This window comes from Oncorhynchus tshawytscha, linkage group LG12 (genome assembly GCF_018296145.1).
Source record: "Oncorhynchus tshawytscha isolate Ot180627B linkage group LG12, Otsh_v2.0, whole genome shotgun sequence".
Lineage (NCBI taxonomy): Eukaryota > Metazoa > Chordata > Actinopteri > Salmoniformes > Salmonidae > Oncorhynchus > Oncorhynchus tshawytscha.
Genome location: NC_056440.1, coordinates 56,585,509 through 56,608,669, shown reverse-complemented (window position 1 = coordinate 56,608,669; position 23,161 = coordinate 56,585,509). Strand labels below are relative to the sequence as shown.

At 41.7% G+C, this 23,161-nt stretch overlaps 1 protein-coding gene across 14 annotated transcripts in view; it reads left to right on the top strand.

Moving 5' to 3' along the window:
• LOC112264172 (diacylglycerol kinase zeta) overlaps nucleotides 1-23,161 on the top strand; it is a 137,067-nt gene that overhangs the window by 52,042 nt on the left and 61,864 nt on the right. For 3 of the 14 annotated variants that reach the window (XM_042330810.1, XM_042330812.1, XM_042330809.1), the window contains exon 1: nucleotides 11,992-12,130. The exons of 6 other annotated variants lie outside the window; for them this stretch is intronic. The gene's annotated coding sequence lies outside the window, so the exon portion shown is untranslated. Of the gene's footprint in view, nucleotides 1-11,990; nucleotides 12,131-23,161 lie in introns of those variants that run through there. 5 more of the 14 variants (XM_042330815.1, XM_042330814.1, XM_042330813.1 and 2 more) reach the window with 2 other exon arrangements.

Sequence of the window (23,161 nt, the reverse complement as noted above, 5' to 3'; positions counted from 1 at the left end):
AGGCATATAAAAATGTATGACTTGGTATGCACTATGCAGGGTTGGTTGATTGATTTTATTTTCCAGTTAAAAAAAAAAAACATTATACACAGTACAACAATAATGGTTCTTTATAATTATTGGGATATCTGCCTACAGTACATCGTCAACACCCTCCCTCCCCCACCCCGTTTACCCAGGCCTCGGTGGTAGCTACTTGTTTGTGTGGTGAGTCATGCCTACCTACGCCAGCCTCCATCACACTCTATACAGACCTGGGGTCACCAAGTCTGTTCCTCCTCCGTGTTCAAGGCCGCCTGTGCTGCTGTGAGTGACTCACTACCTCTCTCCACTCCTTCCATTAAGAAGGTTATGGCCTAAAAACATATATTAGACCCTGGATACGCATTTCAGCAAATTGCAAACTGCAGGTGGATAGGGGACTGGTTTCGTGTTTCCATGACAACATATTTAAGTGACATCACAGCATCGATCGGACATAGTGGGCTTCTGAAAGACTCTGATCTCCAGTTACAGAAGAATCAGAAGGTGAGAGTATTTGGACGAGGATGTTGTTATGGAACTTTGTGAAGACTGGAGCTCCTAGAGTTACAGTGCCTTCAGAAAGTATTCATACTCCTTGACTCTTCTACGTTTTGTTGTGTTGCAGCCTGAATTCAGAATGGATTAAATATATATATATATATATATATATATATATACAGTGGGGAGAACAAGTATTTGATACACTGCCGACTTTGCAGCTTTTCCTACTTACAAAGCATGTAGAGGTCTGTAATTTTGATCATAGGTACACTTCAACTGCGAGAGACGGAATCTAAAACAAAAATCCAGAAAATCACATTGTATGATTTTTAAGTAATTAATTTGCATTTTATTGCATGACATAAGTATTACAGACCTCTACATGCTTTGTAAGTAGGAAAACCTGCAAAATCGGCAGTGTATCATAACCGCCATCGATAAAAGACTGTACTGTGCAGCCGTCTTCATCGACCTTGCCAAGGCTTTCGACTCTGTCAATCACCATATTCTTATCGGCAGACTCAGTAGCCTCGGTTTTTCTGATGACTGCCTTGCCTGGTTCACCAACTACTTTGCAGACAGAGTTCAGTGTGTCAAATCGGAGGGCATGCTGTCCGGTCCTCTGGCAGTCTCTATGGGGGTGCCACAGGGTTCAATTCTCGGGCCGACTCTTTTCTCTGTATATATCAATGATGTTGCTCTTGCTGCGGGCGATTCCCTGATCCACCTCTACGCAGACGACACCATTCTATATACTTCCGGCCCGTCCTTGGACACTGTGCTATCTAACCTCCAAACGAGCTTCAATGCCATACAACACTCCTTCCGTGTCCTCCAACTGCTCTTATACTCTAGTAAAACCAAATGCATGCTTTTCAACCGTTCGCTGCCTGCACCCGCACGCCTGACGAGCATCACCACCCTGGATGGTTCCGACCTTGAATATGTGGACATCTATAAGTACCTAGGTGTCTGGCTAGACTGTAAACTCTCCTTCCAGACTCATATCAAACATCTCCAATCGAAAATCAAATCTAGAGTCGGCTTTCTATTCCGCAACAAAGCCTCCTTCACTCACGCCGCCAAACTTACCCTAGTAAAACTGACTATCCTACCGATCCTCGACTTCGGCGATGTCATCTACAAAATTGCTTCCAACACTCTACTCAGCAAACTGGATGCAGTTTATCACAGTGCCATCCGTTTTGTCACTAAAGCACCTTATACCACCCACCACTGCGACCTGTATGCTCTAGTCGGCTGGCCCTCGCTACATATTCGTCGCCAGACCCACTGGCTCCAGGTCATCTACAAGTCCATGCTAGGTAAAGCTCTGTCTTATCTCAGTTCACTGGTCACGATGGCAACACCCACCCGTAGCACGCGCTCCAGCAGGTGTATCTCACTGATCATCCCTAAAGCCAACACCTCATTTGGCCGCCTTTCGTTCCAGTTCTCTGCTGCCTGTGACTGGAACGAATTGCAAAAATCGCTGAAGTTGGAGACTTTTATCTCCCTCACCAACTTCAAACATCTGCTATCTGAGCAGCTAACTGATCGCTGCAGCTGTACATAGTCTATCGGTAAATAGCCCACCCATTTTTACCTACCTCATCCCCATACTGTTTTTATTTATTTACTTTTCTGCTCTTTTGCACACCAATATCTCTACCTGTACATGACCATCTGATCATTTATCACTCCAGTGTTAATCTGCAAAATTGTAATTATTTGCCTACCACCTCATGCTTTTTGCACACAATGTATATAGACTCTCTTTTTTTCTACTGTGTTATTGACTTGTTAATTGTTTACTCCATGTGTAACTCTGTGTTGTCTGTTCACACTGCTATGCTTTATCTTGGCCAGGTCGCAGTTGCAAATGAGAACTTGTTCTCAACTAGCCTACCTGGTTAAATAAAGGTGAAATAAAAAATAAAAAAAGTATCAAATACTTGTTCTCCCCACTGTATATATTTTCCACCCATCTACACACCATAATGACAAAGTGAAAGCATGTTTTTAGACATTTTTGCAAATGTATTGAAAATGAAATAAATAAATAGTTTTCACACCCCTGAGTCAATACTTTTGTAGAAGCACCTTTGACAGTCTCTTAAGTGCTTTCCACACCTAGATTGTGTAATATTTGTCCATTATTCTTTAAAACATTCTTCAAGCTCTGTTAAATTGGTTGTTGATCATTTCTAGACAACCACCTTCAGGTCTTGCCATACATTTTCAAGTAGATTTATGTCAAAACTGTAACTCAGCCACTCCGGGACATTCTATAAGGGCACAAGGTGAGACCCAGATGCAGAAACAGGAGGCAGATGGTTAGAGTCCAAGATGTTTATTAACAATCCAAAAGGGGTAGGCAAGAGAATGGTCGTGGACAGGCAAAAGGTCAAAACCGGGAGGAATTAGTAGAAGAGAATAGAAAAATAGGCGTACGGGGGACAAACGCGCTGGTTGACTTGAAAATACAAGACGAACTGGCACAGAGAGACAGGAAACACAGGGATAAATACACCAGGGAAAATAAGTGACACCTGGAGGGGGTGGAGACGATCACAAGGACAGGTGAAACAGATCAGGGTGTGACACATTCAGTGCCTTCTTGGTAAGTGCAGATTTGGCCTTTGTTTTAGGTTATTGTCCTGCTAAAAGCTGAATTCAGCTCCCAGTATGGTGGAAAGCAGACTGAAGCAGGTTTTCCTCTAGGATTTTGCCTGTCCTTGGCTCCATTCCATTTCTTTTTTATCCTGAAAAACTCCCCTGTTCTTAATGATAACAAGCATATCCATAACATGATCCAGCCACCATTGTGCTTGAAAATATGGAGCGTGTTACTCAGTAATATGTGTTTTTAATTTGAATTTAACCAGGAAGGTCTCATTGAGATTTAAAATCTATTTTTCAAGAGCGTCCTGGCCAAGATAGGCAGCACCAAGTCATTACAAAAATTACAGACAAACAACATGAAAAACTACAAGTAATCTAGTAAAAACCATAGAATTTACAAGAGTATAACAAAATCAAAAACAGCAAATTAAAATCATTGACAGGTCAGGGAATCAGTCTCAAAATCATTCATCAGTGATTTAAAAAATACCAATCGGGACAAGTTCTTCCAGTTTAAACGTATTTTAAGGCGTTCCAAGACGATGGCGCAGAGTACATAAAAGCCCTTTTACCAAATTCAGTTTGGAAATTTGGAACAGTTAGCAGGATAAAGTCCATCGAACGAAGAGAGTACCCACCACATTTCTGAACAATAAAAATGCCCAAATAAAAGTATATCAGTGCCTGAGCCTACGAGTGTCTAGAGAAGGCCAGCCAACCCTGGTAGACAAAGTGCAGTGGTGCGTAAGGGTTTTGCAGTTTAAAATAAATCTCAAAGTGCCATGGTAAAGTGTGTCAATTGATCTCAAACACTGAGCGGAACCATTCATATTTAAAATATCCCCATAGTCTAGTAAAGGCATAAATGTAGCAGATACTAGCCTCCTTCTGGCTTCAAAAGAAAAACAGGCCTTATTCCTAAAATAAAATCCCAATTTCAACTTAAATTTTTTTGAAAGTTGTTGAATATGTAATTTAAAAGAGAGGCTGTCATGAATTAAAATTCCAAGATATTTATATGAGGTTACAACCTCAATCTCCTTGCCCTGACGGGTAGTAATAGGTGAAAGGTTCAGAAGTCTATTTCTTGCTATAGAAAACACCATTAGTTTAGTTTTATCAGTATTGAGGATAAGCTTCAATTGACACAAGGAATGTTGAATAGTATAAAAAGCAGTTTGCAAATTCTGGAAAGCTTTTGTAAAAGACGAGGCACAACAGTAAATAACAGTATCATCAGCAGAAAAATGAAGTTTCGTATTTTGGACATTTTTGTCTAAATCATTTATATAAATAGTGGGACACACAATTGAAGACAGACAATTTAACCTCTCTAGGGTATGTGGGACACTAGCGTCCCATCTGGCCAACATCCAGTGAGATTGCAGAGCGCCAAATTCAATTACAGAAATGCTCGTTATAAAAATTCAGAAAACAAAACATATTTTACATAGGTTTAAAGATTAACTTTTTGTTAAACCAACCACAGTGTCATATTTAAAATGCTTTTCGGCGAAAGCGTACCTAGACCAGAACCTACCTAGCCCAGAACATAGCCCAGTTGACAAATTATTACAAACAGTAACCAGCCAAGCAGAAGCGTTACTAAACTCAGAAATAGAGATCAAATTAATCCCTTACCTTTGATGATCTTCATATGGTGGCAATCAGAAGACATTCATTAACTTAATAAATGTTCCTTTTGTTCGATGAAGTCTCTTTATATCCAAAAACCTTTTCTTTAGTAATCCATAGGCTCAAACGCAGTCGAAAACAATCAGACAAAAAAATCCTAATTGTATCCGCAAAGTTCATAGAAACATGTCAAACGATGTTTATATTCAATCAGGTTGTTTTTTTGCCTAAATGATCTATAATATTTCAACAGGACAATAACGTCATCAATATAAAAGGTAAACAAGAAATGCACATGCGCACGAAAAAGCTCTGCGACACGGTAGGGTCCACTTGTTCAGACTGATCTTACTCCCTCATTTATAAGAATACAAGCCTGAAACAATTTCTAAAGACTGTTCACATCTAGTGGAAGGCATAGGAACTGCAAATGGAGTCCTAAGTCAATGGATACTGTAATGGCATTGAATAGAAAACTACAAAACCAACAAAACAAACTACTTCCTGAATGGATTTTTCTCAGGTTTTCGCCTGCTAAATCAGTTCTGTTATACTCACAGACACTATTTTAACAGTTTTGGAAACTTTAGAGTGTTTCATATGCATATCATATCTTCTGGGCCCGAGTATCAGGCCGTTTAATTTGGGCATGCTTTTCATCCAAAATTCCAATTGCTGCCCCCTACCCTAGAGAAGTTAACCGACATAAGCCCATCAAATTGAGTGCACTGAGTTCTATCAGACAGATATTTAGCACACCATGCAACTGCATGCTCTGAGAGACCTACACTCGACAATCTCTGCCTTAGTATAGCATGATCAACTGTATCAAAAGCCTTAGATCAATAAAAAGTGAGACACAGTGCTGTTTTTTTGTCAAGGGCTTCAGTGAAATCATTTAAAACCTTCATGGATGCTGTAATTGTGCTGTTTGTTTACTATTTGGAAAAAAACAACATGAAAGAATTTCCAGACAGTTTCCACATCAGGAATAAACTCAATCTTGCTCCAGTCAAAATAAAACAAATCATGAAAGAAAGAAAGCCTGCTCATTAAAACACTTCAAATTTCTCTTACGAATAAAACGTGGGTTTGTCTTAGGAACCTTAGTATTTCTAACAGCAACAACAGCACAATGGTCACTTAAATCATTACAAAAAACACCAACCGCAGAATACTGATGTGGAACATTTGTCCATATCAAATCAATCAGGGTAGATTTATCTAGGCATTTAAGATTTGGGCGAGTGGGTGAGTTAATCAACTGGGTAAGATTCATAGAATTACAAATATAATTAATTAAAATGACATTTTAAAATCATCAGACACCGGCTTTAACCAACACCAGTTGAGATAATTTCACTGTAAAGAAGTTTAGACATGAGGTGCGTCAAAGAAGAAAATGCATCACCGAGAGCAGAGGGGGGTCTATAACAGCCAATCACAGTTATAGGGAGCAGAGGGTGGTCTATAACAGCCAATCACAGTTATAGAGAGCAGAGGGGGGTCTATAACAGCCAATCACAGTTATAGAGAGACCCTTTGAAACCTCAATATTCAAAGCAAGAAATTCCAACTGTTTACAAATAGTTTCAGACTTTGCCACACTTACAGGGAATTTAGATTTTTACATACATAGCCACACCCCCACCTTTCTTAACCCAATCAGTGCGATAAACATTGTAACCACTTATACAAATATCCTTATCAAAAACAGACTTGCTGAGCCAGATTTCAGAAAACACAATTACATCAGCAACAGTTGATTTAGCCCAAATCCTAACCCCATCAATTTTTGACAACAGGCTGCGTACATTTAAATGAAAAATACCAAAACCAGATCTTGATTTAAAATCAGAGGGCGTTTGGAGACATTGCATATCAGGGCCAGGGTTAGGTTGCACGTTATTTGATATCAACAAAAGAAGAATAACTAGGCACCTCTGTTTAATAACCTTGCACGGCTTCTCTTTTTTAAGAGACCTACTGCAAGTGAATTCTACAAGTCAGTTTCCAGACAATACAAAACAGTCATTTAAAACCACTAGGAAAAAAACGTATGTATGTAGACAGTGGAATTGTGCTGGAGTAATGAAAATGAGATTGAAAAGTGGTGGAGTTGTGCACTAACTGGAGGAATGCACTAACTGTAAGCCGCTCTGGATAAGAGTGTTTGCTAAATGACTAAAATGCTATTTCCCTATTCCCACTTACAAGCAAAGTCCTCATCCTTAATATTGCACTGCTACCACCGTTTCTTCCTGTGTGAGAACACAAGACACCTGGATATCTCAGTTTAATTTTGTTCAATCTTATGACTTATATTAGTGACAGTATCTTCCTAGCTTCTCCTTATTTAGCACAGTGCACACCACACCACAGCAATGCAGGTGTCAGCTTCAACAAGCCTTTCACTAAAGGTTCCAGGAAGAGGGCATGCAATAGGACATGAAACGATCACTTTTGATTTCCAGTAAATGAACTCAATACAGCATAGTAGAGTATGTATTCCTCCATTTGCCCACAGTGCAGCCGGGCCGTGTTTGATATGGAGAAGGTGTTTCAGTTCAGCTGTTTGTGGCCTTGTGCTCTAAAGCAGTGGAGGCTGAACGTCCTTCCTGGCTGTCAGAATCAGGGCTGTCAAGGGTGCAGTCTGAGTGTGAGTGTGGTCAGCCCACACGGAGCTACACTGTTGTACGGTCTTACTCATCAGCCATAACAGCTCTGGTCGCACAGAGCAGGCGTATGAGACTGAGTGTCAGTTTACCGGAGCTGAGACATGAGTTGGTTGAGTGATCTCGCTCCTCGTGACCGATGTGAGAAAAACGTTTGAACAGGTTAACGATCAGACTGAATACCAGGGCGTGTTTCTCAAAGCATGCGCAGACCATCTGGCAAGTGTCTAAACAGATATTTTCAATCTATCCTTGTCCCAGTCTGTAATCTCAACATGTTTCAATCTGAACACCATTGTCCCTGTTCCCAAGAGCTCCAAGTTAACCTGCCTAATCTGTAATTCTAAAGTGCTTTGAAAGGCTAGTCATGACACACATCAACACCATCATCTCAGACACCCTAGATCCACTCTCATTCACATAGCACCCCAACAGATCCACAGATGACGCAATCTCAATTGCATTTCACACTGCCCTCTTCCACCTGGAGAAGAGGGGAAATAACTGTAAGAATGCTGTTCATAGACTACAGCTCAGCGTTTAACCTCTCTGGGATATGTGGGAGGGTAGCGTCCCACCTCGCCAACAGCCAGTGAAAGTGCAGGGTGCCAAATTCAAAACAACAAACCTCTCATAATTAAAATTCCTCAAGCATACAAGTACTTTACACCATTTTAAAGATACAATTCTCGTTATTCCAGCCACAGTGTCTGATTTCAAAAATGCTTTACAGCGAAAGCACCACAAACGATTATGTTAGGTGACCACCAACTCACAAAAAAAAATCCAGAAAATCACATTGTAGGATGTTTAATGAATTTATTTGCAAATTATGGTGGAAAATAAGTATTTGGTCAATAACAAAAGTTTATCTCAATACTTTGTTATATACCCTTTGTTGGCAATGACAGAGGTCAGACGTTTTCTGTAAGTCTTCACAAGGTTTTCACACACTGTTGCTGGTATTTTGGCCCATTTTGGCCCATGTTTTGGGGCTGTTGCTGGGCAACACGGACTTTCAACTCCCTCCAAAGATCTTCAATGGGGTTGAGATCTGGAGACTGGCTAGGCCACTCCAGGACCTTGAAATGCTTCTTACGTTCAACTCAGCATTCTTTGTCCTCCAAACACGACGAGTTGAGTTTTTACCAAAAAGTTATATTTTGGTTTCATCTGACCATATGACATTCTCCCAATCTTCTTCTGGATCATCCAAATGCTCTCTAGCAAACTTCAGACGGGCCTGGACATGTACTGGTTCAAGCAGGGGGACACGTCTGGCACTGCAGGATTTGAGTCCCTGGCGGCGTAGTGTGTTACTGATGGTCGGCTTTGTTACTTTGGTCCCAGCTCTCTGCAGGTCATTCACTAGGTCCCCCCGTGTGGTTCTGGGATTTTTGCTCACCGTTCTTGTGATCATTTTGACCCCACGGGGTGAGATCTTGCGTAGAGCCCCAGATCGAGGGAGATTATCAGTGGTCTTGTATGTCTTCCATTTCCTAATAATTGCTCCCACAGTTGATTTCTTCAAACCAAGCTGCTTACCTATTGCAGATTCAGTCTTCCCAGCCTGATGCAGGTCTACAATTTTGTTTCTGGTGTCCTTTGAAAGCTCTTTGGTCTTGGCCATAGTGGAGTTTGTAGTGTGACTGTTTGAGGTTGTGCACAGGTGTCTTTTATACTGATAACAAGTTCAAACAGGTGCCATTAATACAGGTAACGAGTGGAGGACAGAGGAGCCTCTTAAAGAAGAAGTTACAGGTCTGTGAGAGCCAGAAATCTTGCTTGTTTGTAGGTGACCAAATACTATTTTCCACCATAATTTGCAAATAAATTCATTAAAAATCCTACAATGTGATTTTCTGGATTTTTTTATTCTCATTTTGTCTGTCATAGTTGAAGTGTACCTTTGATGAAAATTATAGGCCTCTCTCATCTTTTTAAGTGGAAGATCTTGCACAATTGGTGGCTGACTAAATACTTTTCTGCCCCACTGTATGTATTGGCTTTAGAAGCTTCTGATAGGCTAATTGACATCATTTGAGTCAATTGGAGGTGTACCTGTGGATGTATTTCAAGGCCTTCCTTCAAACTCATGGGAAAATCAAAATAAATCAGCTAAGACCTCAGAAAAATTGTATACCTCCACAAGTCTGGTTCATCCTTAGGAGCAATTTCCAAATACCTGAAGGTACCACGTTCATCTGTACAAACAATAGTAAGCAAGTATAAACACCATGGGTCCACGCAGCCTTCATACCGCTCAGGAAGGAGACACGTACTGTGTCCTAGAGATGAACGTACTTTGGTGCGAAAAGTGCAAATCAATCCCAGAACAACAGCAAAGGACCATGTGAAGATGCTGGAGGAAACAGGTACAAAAGTATCTATATCCACAGTTAAATGAGTCCTTTATTGACATAACCTGAAAAGCCGCTCAGCAAGGAAGAAGCCACTGCTCCAAAACCACCATAAAAAAGCCAGAATTCGGTTTGCAACTGTACATGGGGACAAAGATGGTACTTTTAGGAGAATTGTCCTCTGTTCTGATGAAACAGAAATAGAACTGTTTGTTCATATTGACCATTGTTATGTTTGGAGGAAATAGAGGGACGCTTGTAAGCCGAAGAAAACCATCCCAACCGTGAATCACGGAGGTGGCAGCATCATGTTGTGGTGGTGCTTTGCTGCACGAGGGACTGCTGCACTTCACAAAATAGATGGCATAACGAGGCAGGAAATTTATGTGGATATATTGAAGCAATATCTCAAGACATCAGTCAGGAAGTTAAAGCTTGGTCGCAAATGGGTCTTCCAAATGGACAATGACCCCAAGCAAAAATGGCTTAAGGACAACAAAGTCAACATTTTAATTGGATTTAAATTGTAACTTATATTTACTACCACAAAGATGACCGCCGGTCCACCCACTGTTGAATGTCAACTTAAATGGTCATGTCTATTATATTTTCTATATTTCTATGATTTCAATAGGTTTCCTATGGAGGATTGACGGTATATTTTAAAACATCTCTTGGTGGTACCATTTGTATAGGGCAATGGATTATGGACCAGGCACGGCTTCTGATCTGATCCTGGATCAAAGGGTCACTGGTGGTACCATTTGAAAGTTGAGATTTAAAAATGTATTCCCATTTTAGTAAATTTCTCAGCCAAAACATGACACCCACCCTGTATTCAAGAGCATGTTTTGTCTCAACTGATGGCGGTCACAACACAAAAACCTAAGGTGATGTTAAAAAGAGTCTAAGCTACAACATATGTGAATATTTAAAAAATCTGATTTTCAAATTATTATTTTTTTGATAAGTAAAAAAATTAGAATTTGTGCAATCACTAACCTTTGTTTTTTTCGGAAATTATAAAGTAGTTTGACAACCCTGTATGTAAGCTTGTAAATTGAATCAATCTCAATCGTTTTTCTTTTCAAGTGATGAGGATATGGTTGTCTGATGGTATGGTGGGGTATGCAAAATGGGTCAGCTTTGAGCATCTTTATCTCTTGTGGTTCATAAGGATAGCGTAGCTAACAAATTGTCAGCCAACATAAGGTGTAACTTTACTTATTTGAAAAGTCATTACTATATTACATTGCTCACTCAACATTTTCTTAACATTTGTCATCAGTTAGTTAAATTCATTTGTATTCGCTCTCGTCGGACTTCGGCTGCATATATTCTGCCATTTTCTTCAAATCTGAAAACGTTGTGAAGCCATGCCCATTTTCTGAAGAATTGCATTATGGGCCCTAAAAGTACGTAAATGGTGTCCTCTGCGTGTATACTAAGTATTTTGGCGAATTTAGTATGACATCCTGGAGTTTTGGCATACTAACTATATCCATACTATGACCAATAAGCATACTATATACTACATTCACGTCACAAGTAGTATGGTTAGTATGAGTATTCGAACACAGCTATAGTCTTGCATGTGCCAGCTAATACAGTGTGTTAAAGAGGCACTAAACAAGCCAATTAGCTGTATTAACTAAGGTGTTTGGTGCAGTATTTCTCAAGATTTTCTTTTTGTGATGTGTTGTCTTATGTAAACAATGTCTCACTGTCATAGCTATTGGATAGAGAGCAATCACTGCAGCTGTTCACCCCATGTTAGTGGTCAATTGAACATCATGAAATCAAAACCCAACCTTCATTTACCCGTTGTGACGCACAGATTCTCCAAAGTCAGTTTTAGATGAGACTTTATGACAAATTATCCTATTTACACTTTGTAATCAATTTTGTCACTAGAATAACTGTTTCTGACTCATCGTTGCCACAGGCTGTTTTCAAAGTTATTCGTTGCTTTTTAAAGGCAGTTAGTGGCAACATTAAAACCTGTGTGTGTCTCTGCATTCAGTTTACGTATGTATGAGAGAGCATTAACACTCAAGTAAACGGCTCATCAAGGAACTGTGAACTCTATTACCAGAGTTATTTTAGTGTAACCGTTCACCCCGTCCGTCCGCCTCTGACACTCCCCTTCCAACAAGTCTGCCTCTGCAGCCTGGCTGTGACACACATTCTCCCTCCACATGAACCACTCTGTTGCTCTCTCTCTCTCTCTCTCTCGGGCCACACATGGACTAAAAGTTAGACAGACAAGCTGGGGAAAAGCGTGGATGGTTACTGACCTGCTTCCATCAGGTTGTATTTTGATTTTGAATCTCCTTTTTCATTTACTTGTGTATGCTGTGGTTTTGCCAAATATGATGTTGTTATTGCTGACACTCGTTCTAATGCAGTACTGTATCTTTTTGTCCCCTGAGGGCTTCAGTTGGTGTGGATATAGTGTAGCAGTGTATAGTGTAATCTGCTGTTTGATTTTCCACACGAGGCTGTACGCTGTCAGAGAAGGGTTTTGTCGATAGAACAGAGGCATTGTGGTGGGAAAACAACAAGTGTTTGTTTGGACAAGTAATAAAGCTGGTCTGATTGTGCTCTTTGAAGGGTGTCACTCACTCTGTCACTCTTGAATGTTTTGGGAGGTTCTCTACAATACACGTTGATTATCATGTATTTTCTGAGAACAGCTTAGGAAGTACAGCCAGAGTAAGAACAGCTGTTGCGTATACCGGTTCATAGTCTAAGGCTGAGATTGTCCGTCGTAACATTCCATTGTGCCTCTTATTTGTGAGTTGTAGTTGAGAAGACGTGTACAGACCTGTTTTTCAACGGTGGTATATTTGAAAGAAGACGTTAATTTACTCTTCATGAAATGACACTGTACTTAGAGGAAAAATGCGTTTGGTTAGTTAACTGTACACCCTGTCAAGACAGAGGGGTTTTGTGCACTACACAAACCATATCGGTTTTTCATTAATTAAGTGAGTTATAAAAATAAAAAAAAGACCAACCGTAAAGTTGGTTGCCAACCATTTGCAGTCAAAGGAAACAAACTATATCTGGTTGTACTGTGCTGAAGTAGATCTTGCTTTCTCTGTAAGATGGACAGTATTAGGCGAGAGATCTGTTGTGCCTTTTCCCAGGAGCCCCTAGCAGTTTGGCTGTGTAGGGTTCAATGACAGACAGATAGAGACAACTTTGGACTTGCAGTGGCATTGTTTTCCCACACTGATCAACAGACCAGGGGGCATTATCACTCGGTCCACCTCTCCTCGTTCTGCCTCTGCAGTTCTTTTTACATTTCAGAGCATGGTAATCTGTGGAAATACCAGACTCCGTATGTGTTACGTGTGGTATCTGACACAACTGTCATCCATGTGCAGCAACAGATGTTTGGTGACGGTGTTTCCAAGAATGACAGGGGCTGGTCTCAGACATGCACAATGGGCCTGTAGGGCAACCGTTGTACCTCATGATACTCATTTTAGGGTTACGCCATGAGGTATGCGTGTAATGTAGGCTAACCTAGAACAGCTGTAGAGTAGTGTACATAACATTGGGGAAATTTCTTGAAAAAATAGTTTTGTAGAAGAGATGTAACAAAGGGATGTGAAATAACTTGCTGATAGATTACAATCCAATTAGGGTAATCATGTGGAAAATGTAAATTACTCAATGTTCTTTTGACTAATTGTGCATTTGTATGGGCATTGAGAAAGGTGGGAAAGATCAGTATTTTAGAACTGCAGCCTACAGTAGTTGTTAAAGAGTAGAAGAGAGTCAGTGTAATGATACCATGGCTATGTTCATCAAGCATACAGGTACATAGGAAAACATCAATATACAGTACCAGTCAAAGATTTGGACACACCTACTTATTCCAGAGGTTTTCTTTATTTTTTTGTATTTTTGAGATTGTAGAATAATAGTGAAGACATCAAAACTATGAAATAACACATATGGGATCATTTTGTACACATTTTGGTTAACAAATCAAAATGTAGTTTATATTTGAGATTCTTCAAAGTAGCCACCCTTTGCCTTGATGACAGCACCTTCTTGACATTCTCCCAAACAGCGTCATGAGGTAGTCACCAGGAATGCATTTCAATTAACAGGTGTGTCTTCTTAAAAGTTAATTTGTGGAATTTCTTTCCTTCTTAATAAATTTGAGTCAGTCAGTTGTGTTGTGACATGGTAGGGGTGGCATACAGACGATAGCCCTATTTGGTAAAATACCAAGTCCATATTATGGCAAGAACAGCTCAAATAAGCAAAGAGAAACGACAGGCCATCATTACTTTAAGACATGAAGGTCAGTCAATACAGAAAATTTTAAGAACTTTGAATGTTTCTTCAAGTGCAGTCGCAAAAACCATCAAGCGCTATGATGAAACATGAGGACCGCCACAGGATAGGAAGACCCAGAGTTTCCTCTACTGCAGAGGATAAGTTCATTAGAGATACCAACCTCAGAAATTGCAGCCCAAATAAATGCTTCAGAGTTCAAGTAACAGACACATCTCAACATCAACTCAACATCAACAGCAATGGGGCAGCAGGGTAGCCTAGTGGTTAGAGCGTTGGACTAGTAACCGGAAGGTTGCAAGTTCAAACCCTCAAGCTGACACGGTACAAATCTGTCATTCTGCTCCTGAACAGGCAGTTAACCCACTGTTCCTAGGCTGTCATTGAAAATAAGAATTTGTTCTTGACTGACTTGCCTAGTTTAAAACATTTTTTTTTAACTGTTCAGAGGAGACTGCGTGAATCAGGCCTTCATGGTTTAATTGCTGCAAAGAAACCACTACTAAAGGACACCAATAAGAAGAAGAGACTTGCTTGGGACAAGAAACACGAGCAATGGACATTAGACCGGTGGAAATCTGTCCTTTGGTCTGATAAGTCCAAATTTGAGATTTTTGATTCCAACCCTCATGTCTTGGTGAGACACAGAGTAGGTGTCTCCGCATGTGTGGTTCCCACCGTGAAGCATGGAGAAGGAGGTGTGATGGTGTGGGGGTGCTTTGCTGATGACAATGTCTGTGATTTATTTAGAATTCAAGGCACACTTAACCAGCATGGCTACCACAAAATTCTGCAGAGATACGACATCCCATCTGGTTTGCGCTTAGTGGAACTATCATTTGTTTTTCAACAGGACAATGACCCAACACACCTCCAGGCTGTGTAAGGGCTATTTGACCAAAAAGGAGAGTGATGGAGTGCTGCATCAGATGACCTGGCAACCAATCAACCAACCTCAACCCAATTGCCTTGATGAGTTGAACCGCAGAGTGAAGGAAAAGCGATCAGCAAGTGCTCAGCATATGTGGGAACTCCTTAAAGACTGTTGGAAAAGCATTCCTCATAAAGCTGGTTGAGAGAATGCAAAGAGTGTGCAAAGCTGTCAAGGCAAAGGGTGGCTACTTTGAAGAATCTAATATATCTTAAATATATTTTGATTTGTTTAACACTTTTTTGGTGACTACATTTGTTATTTCATAGTTTTGATGTCTTCCCTATTATTCTACAATGTAGAAAATAGTAAAAAATAAAGAAAAACCCTTGAATGAGTAGGTGTCCAAACCTTTTACTGGTACTGTATATATACACACATCAGTTCATGTACAGTTGAAGTCGGAAGTTTACATACACCTTAGACAAATACATTTAAACTCAGTTTTTCACATTCCTGACATTTAATCCTAGTAAAAATTCCTTGTCTTAGGTCAGTTAGGATTACCACTTTATTTTAAGAATAATAGTAGAGAGAGTGATTTATTTCAGCTTTTATTTATTTCGTCACATTCCCAGTGGGTCAGAAGTTTACATACACTCAATTAGTATTTGTTAGCATTGCCTTTAAATTGTTAACTTGGGTCAAATGGTTCGGGTAGCCTTCCATAAGCTTCCGACAATAAGTTGGGTGAATTTTGGCCCATTCCTCGAGAGAGAGCTGGTGTAACTGATTCAGGTTTGTAGGCCTCCTTGCTCGCACACGCCTTTTCAGTTCTGCCCACAAATTTTCTATAGGATTGAGGTCAGGGTTTAGTGATGGCCACTCCAGTACCTTGACATTGTTGTCCTTAAGCCATTTTGCTATGACTTTGGAAGTATGTTTGGGGTCATTGTCCATTTGGAAGACCCATTTGCGACCAAGCTTTAACTTCCAGACTGATGTCTTGAGATGTTGCTTCAATATATCCACATACTTTTCCTGCCTCATGATGCCATCTATTTTGTGTAGTGCACCAGACCCTCCTGCAGCAAAGCACCCCCAAAACATGATGCTGCCACCCCTGTGCCTCACGGTAGGGATGGTGTTCTTTGGCTTGCAAGCCCCCCCCCCCTTTTCCTCCAAACAAAATGATGGTCAAACAGTTCTATTTTTGTTTCATCAGACCAGAGGACATTTCTCCAAAAAGTACAATCCTTGTCCCCATGTGCAGTTGCAAACTGTAGTCTGGCTTTTTCATGGCGGTTTAAGAGCAGAGCAGCCTGGCACCTACTACCATACCCCGTTCAAAGGCACTTCAATCTTTTGTCTTGCCCATTCACCCTCTGAATGGCACACATACACAATCCATGTCTCAGTTGTCTCAAGGCTTAAAACCTCTTCTCTCTACACTGATTCAAGTGGATTTAACTAGTGACATCAATACGGGATCATAGCTTTCACCTGGCCAGTCTATGTCATGGAAAAAGCGAGTTCCTAATGTTTTGGACACTCAGTGTATAGGCATACTGACTGACTACTAAACTGGAGGTCGGGGGATAACAATCAAATTGTGGTGAACAATAACCATCACTGATAGTGCTGTTTTAGTGCAAACTGCTGCCTTGAGCCATTGATCAGAGTTCAGCCCTGTGTTAATTATCCTGCCCTTTGTTGTCCTGTGCTGAGTGACACCACAGTATAGGGGAAAAGATTATGGACCAGGCCAGGCTTCTGCTCTTATCCTGGACCGATGGGTCACTGGTCCAGTCTGTCTGCCCATTCTGTCTAGTCTGTGAGAAACCTCAGTTGCCCTCTGCTACAGATGAGCAGTTGAAATTTCCCTCCATAAATTACAGTAGCCGGTGCTATTCGCCATGCTAGCTATGTTGACATGGCTGTGGAAATAGTGTGCTCTCTGAGCTCCCATCAAGCTGTGCCAGCTAGCCAGGCTGTTCCAGTGCCTCCCTCCATGTAGTGTTGTGCTGAAGCTCAATGAATGGATGTTTATGTCAAGGGAGGGAGAGAGGAGACAGACCTATATAGGGATGGAGAGAGGAGACATGTAGAGCACAGAACACTATGTTTGTGAAATCAGCCTACGGTGCGTCATTTCTGCAATTTGAATTATTCCTCTCCATATCTGTCAACTGACCTTCGGGCAATATTTCAGTTCACTGCACATCCATTATGTAAGGGTAGCTTAGATATTTGACACTGTCCTAGAGGACGACCTAGCCTGGGAGAGTTATAGCAGTCTAGGTCAGGCATTTTCCCAGGGGCTTTCGAGGACACCTCCAAGTCTCCCTCTCCACAGGGGGATTTATCATCAAGACAAGTGCCCTCAGAGGATCTAAGGGAGATGTGTCCACAGACGTGCCAAGATGGTGACATTTTACTTTTGATTACAGTGGGAGGAAAAGTATACATTTATGGTCGTGCTGTAAGCTCCATTATCCTCATAACATTGGAGTGTTTACCAAACCGAGGGCAGCAGCATGACGGCTTCATTCTTGACAGTCCCTATTATCATGCGCTATGCGACGCTGGAGGACCAAGAGCTCCATGGCTATTTTTTTCCTACTGACCTTTGTACGTTTTACATGTAAATATTTAGGATAAAACCGAATAACAGCTCAACTGTATTTCTCTGCTGTCGCATCAACTTCTCTGCAGAAAGGAAAGTCAATAATCTACTAATTACTAAGAGTAAGACATTCTGACTCAACGTTGGGCTCACAGCAGAGTGACTTCATTTGCAGGTTGAATTGAGGTTTTTCTGTCCAAACAGTGCCTTAAGGCTGGGCTCGAGGCCTAAGGTCCATAACTCAGAATGGAAACAAAAACAGTCCTCTGTTTCTCAGGTTCGCTGGTAAACACACTGTAACCTAATTTATTTTATACTGACACTCCCTCTCGACTCCATTCTCTCACACCATACTGTCAACATGGCTCAGGCTCACACGGAGCACAGCTCGCATACTGCACTGTACTGCTTCTTTGCAGGGACGTTTGAAAGCTATCACAGTGAGAGTGACTTAATTATTTTATTTTTTTACTGCATCTTTGGTTCATCCGTTTTGTGACATATTGAAACATTAGAAAGGAGCGTCTTCATGGAAACAACTAAAAATATATATAATTTTCCTAAACATTTCAGTGCACTTACGATACGGTTCACGTTTAGGCTGCTTCTATCTGAGGGTACCTTGAATGGATTATTGTACATTTGTTTGTAACTGATTTGGTGATTTAACTCCTGAATTTGTGGAACCTTAATGGGGCAACTAATCACTTTCAGCTGCTTTAGGTGATCGGGTCAATCCTAAGGCTATAGGCATGTGCAATGTATCACAGCAGCAGGCTTAACAAGACCCATTCAAATCTCCTTCCGTTCGAATAACATCACTCGACTGAGGGCCGTGACAAAGCCATAACATTTACAGTACACATGTAGATGTGATTACACGTGTCACTGGCCACACAGGTAGTCCCCCTAGATGCAGCTAGTCTTGATGCAGCTTGGTTTGAGGCATGGCGCTTTGTTAGAATCTGGTACTGTCGATCTCATTTACATTCGCCCCTGCGGTATTAATGCATTTAACAGACCAGGATGTCCAGATCGATCAGGAGCCGGAGCAGTGGGGGCACAACACCTTGGCCTGGTGCCCATCCCTAACCCAGGCACATTGACCTGGATGATGGCGCCATGATACCAGCCTCATTGGAGCACGCCTCAGTAATCTAGAGGAACAGGTGGTTACCCGGCTCGGACTGGGTTGATGAGCTGGTGGGCTTATGCCTTAACCCAGCATGCACAGAGAGCTACCCTCCTATTGGTTTTCACTCCAACCCCAGTTGTAACTAACTTGCTTCAGCTTGACAACAGGCTAATTATTAGAATGAGCTACGCTATATTAGGGTTGGAGTGAAAAACCGACAGGATGGTAGCACTCCAGCACAGGTTTGGAGATGCCCTGGTCTATGGTCTAGGAGGGAGAGGTCTTTCTGTCTTTCTCTTCCTCTCCCCAACCGTTCTCTCTCACTGGTGCACACACACTCTCTCCCGCTCTATCTGTGAGGCATAGCAGGAGGTAGTCTCTTTTGACTATTATCTGTGATGTGTACATGCGGAGCCTGGCGGGAGGCAGCAGCAGTGAGAGAGCAGCCAGGGGGATATAAACAGAGGGGGTGCTATAAATAGCCCAGTACACTTCCTGTTCCACGTCATATACAGTTGAAGTCGGAAGTTTACATACACTTAGGTTGGAGTCATTAAAACTCGTTTTTTAACCACTCCACACATTTCTTGTTGACAAACTATAGTTTTGGCAAGTCGGTTAGGACATCTACTTTGTCCACGACACAAGTCATTCTAGGACATCTACTTTTTAGGACATCTACTGAAACAGGAAAGGGACTTTTCCAAACTGTTGCCACAAAGTTAGAAGCACCGTATCATTTATGCTGTAGCCGTCATTGGAACTAAGGGGCCTTGCCCAAACCATGAAAAACAGCCCCAGACAACTATTCCTCCTCCACCAAAAATGTACAGTTGGGACTATGCATTCGGGCAGGTAGTGTTCTCCTGACATCTGCCAAACCCAGATTTGTCAGTCAAACTGCCAGATGGTGAAGTGTGATTCATCACTCCAAAGAACACTTTTCCACTGCTACGGAGTCCAATGACGCGAGCTTTACACCACTCCAATCTACGCTTTGCATTGTGCATGGTGATCTTAGGCTTGTGTACGGCTGCTTGGCCATGGAAACCCATTTCATGAAGCTCCAGACAAACAGTTCTTGTGCTGATGTTGCTGCCAGAGGCAGTTTGGAACTTGGTAGTGAGTGTTGCAACCAAGGACAGACTATCTTTATGTGGTTCAGCACTCGGCAGTCCCGTTCTGTGAGCTTGTGTGGCCTACAACTTCACGACTGAGCTGTTGTTGCCCCTAGACGTTTCCACTTCATAATAATAGCACTTACAGTTGTCCGGGGAAGCTCTAGCAGGGCAAAAATTTGAGGAACTGACTTGTTGGAAAGGTGGCATCCTTTGACGGTGCCACGTTGAAAGTCACTGAGCTCTTCAGTAAGACCATTTTACTACTAATGTTTGTCTATGGAAATTGCATGGCTGTGTGCTCAATTTTATACACCTATCAGCAATGGGTGTGGCTGAAATAGCCAAATCCGCTATTTTGAATCTAGCTACCCACTAATCTTCCACAGAGTAGAGTAGATCCCCAGTTCCTCCACCCTCATCTGATTCTGGTTACCCATGTTGTCCCAGCAGTGTTGCTGTTAAAGGTAGACTGATATTGTGCACGCTATCCAGGTTAAGTGTCCAGTGTTAACACCACCATCTGTGGTATTTGGGTAAATGTAAATTAGCACTTTGGATGGTGTTTTCCACCCCTCTTGTCACTTTGCCTCATTGAATATTAGTTGAAATATATTTTTTATTTTATATACTTCACCTTTCTTTAACTATGCAAACCCTAACCAGGACGACACTGGGCCAATTGTGCGCCTCCCTATGGGACTCCCGATTACTGCCGGTTGTGATACAGCCCGTGATCGAACCAGGGCCTGTAGGGACGCCTCTAGTACTGCGATATAAACACTGCTGCATTGAAGATGAATTCCAAGGAAGGACCAATGGGGGAAAAAACCTCAACCTAAAGTCTAAATATATACTATGAATATAAAATTTAAATATATATTTAAATATCCCTGTCACTTTTGCGTTCTATTCAAAGCTCCATACAAAGAGCCAACAATACCACACTGTAAGAGCCACAGCACAAGTACTAAAACCAATATCGTTTTCGAAGGATGTACGTGCATGTGGTAATGCTCTGTGGTTTAATTTGGGTTTATATTTACAATGGACCTATCCAGCTTTTTCCTGTACAATACAGTATGGCGTTTAGCATTATAACAGCTTCAAACACTGACTCCACTAGAGTCAGTGTTTGTACAATATGTATACTTCAGCAATAAAAGCCCTCCAGACCCTGTTATACTACCTGTCCCAGTCACATACACTTCTGTATTATTCACAGTACCTTTTCATTTTTCGCTGCATTCCTCCATTTTACTTGCTAGGTATTTGAGGGAGTAAAGGTACTGTAGGGGTTTTTGTAACAACTGATGCTGGGTCAGTCTACACTCTGTAAGTCAAATTGTATTAGTCACATGCGCCGAATACAAGGTGGAGTAGACCTTACAGTGAAATGCTGACTTACGAGCCCCTAACCAAAAGTGCAGTTTTCAAAAAAATAAATATGGATAAGAATAAGAGATGGATAAGATAAGAATAAAATTAACAAGTAATTAAAGAGCAGCAGTAAAAGAAATAACAATATATACAGGGGGTTGCCGGTACAGAGTCAATGTGCGGGGGCACCGGTTACTTGAGGGAGTATGTACATGTAGGTAGAGTTATTAAAGTGACTATGCATAGATTACAACAGAGAGTAGCAGTGGGGGGGGAGAGTCAGGTGTTCAGGAGTCTTATGGCCTGGGGGTAGAAGCTGTTTAGAAGCCTCTTGGACCTAGACTTGGCGCTCCGGTACCACTTGCCGTGCGGTAGCAGAGAGAACAGTCTATGACTAGGGTGGCTGGAGTCTGACACCGCCTGGTGTAGAGGTAATGGATGGCAGGAATCTTGGCCCCAGTGATGTACTGGGCCGTTCGCACTACCCTCTGTAGTGCCGTGCAGTCGGAGGCCGAGCAGTTGCCATACCAGGCAGTGATGCAACCAGTGAAGTGCTCCCGATGTTGCAACTGTAGAACTGTAGAACTTTTTGAGGATCAGATGACCCATGCCAAATCTTTTCAGTCTTCTGTGGGGTTATAGGTTTTGTCTTGCCCGCTTCACGACTGTCTTAGTGTGCTTGGACCATATCAGTTTGTTGGTGATGTGGACACCGAGGAACTTGAAGCTCTCAACCTGCTCCACTGCAGTCCCATCGATGAGAATGGGAGCGTCCTCAGTCCTCTTTTTCCTGTAGTCCACAATCATCTCCTTTGTCTCGAACACATTGAGGGAGAGGTTGTTGTCCTGGCACCACACGGCCAGGTCTCTGACCTCCTCCCTATAGGCCGTCTCGTCGTTGCCGGTGATCGGACCTACCACTGTTGTGTCATCGGCAAATAGAATGACGGTGTTGGAGCTGTGCCTGGCCGTGCAGGCAGGCATATCCCAATCCATATCAGGCAATGGGAAGAGCCTGTGACTAATTCATCTATCAGGGATGGAGTGCATAATGCAAACATGATTGTGTGTGTAAGCCTATCTGTATTTATGTATTTTTGTTACGTGTGTGTATGGTACTGTGTGTGTTTTTCCCCCCCCGGATGCATTGTATTTCAAATTGATTTGTTTGGGAGTCCATGGGACTGGCCATCGTGACGGTGTTGTGCCATAGAAAACCCAATGCTTTAAAGCAATTCTATTCCACAGCGTACACTCACTGTGACGCACATACATAGCGCTAAATGCACATATTTGAGAGGATGTAGGCCTAGAGAGGCTAACATTTTTAATGTGTTGAGCTAATTGTTTTGGTAACCAATCTCTTTCCGTAACCCTGTTATCTATCTGTCAATCAAGCAGTTAGTGTTTAGTTAGTGTGCAGAGCAAGGGGGGGAAAGGAAATGATCAATCTAAAGGACTTGAGCACTTGTGTTGTGTTTAGAGCTTATCTTAGCCATGGAGTCGATACAGTGACACTGCCCTAGAAGTTTAATCATAGCCACCTCAGGGGTTTGCTAAAGGTATATGTTGGCTACCGTACAGTATACTGTGACTACCTTGGCATAATAGTAAACATATGTCACTGTTTCTAGATAAAACCATTCAAGAACTGTACAGGACTTTGATGATATTCATCATAGATTCTGGAGCTGGGAAGTCAAAACGTGGCAAAGACCATGTCTGTGGTTCTGTTTTGAAAGACTGTCGCATTTTCCCTGATTAATGATTTAAACGCTACTGTACGTGAATACAGCCACATATGCTTGAGGCCTCAACCAGATGACCTTTGACCCTGATTCCCAGAATGCTCCATGGGTGGGGGTGGGGGTGGGAAACCCAGACTGAGAATACA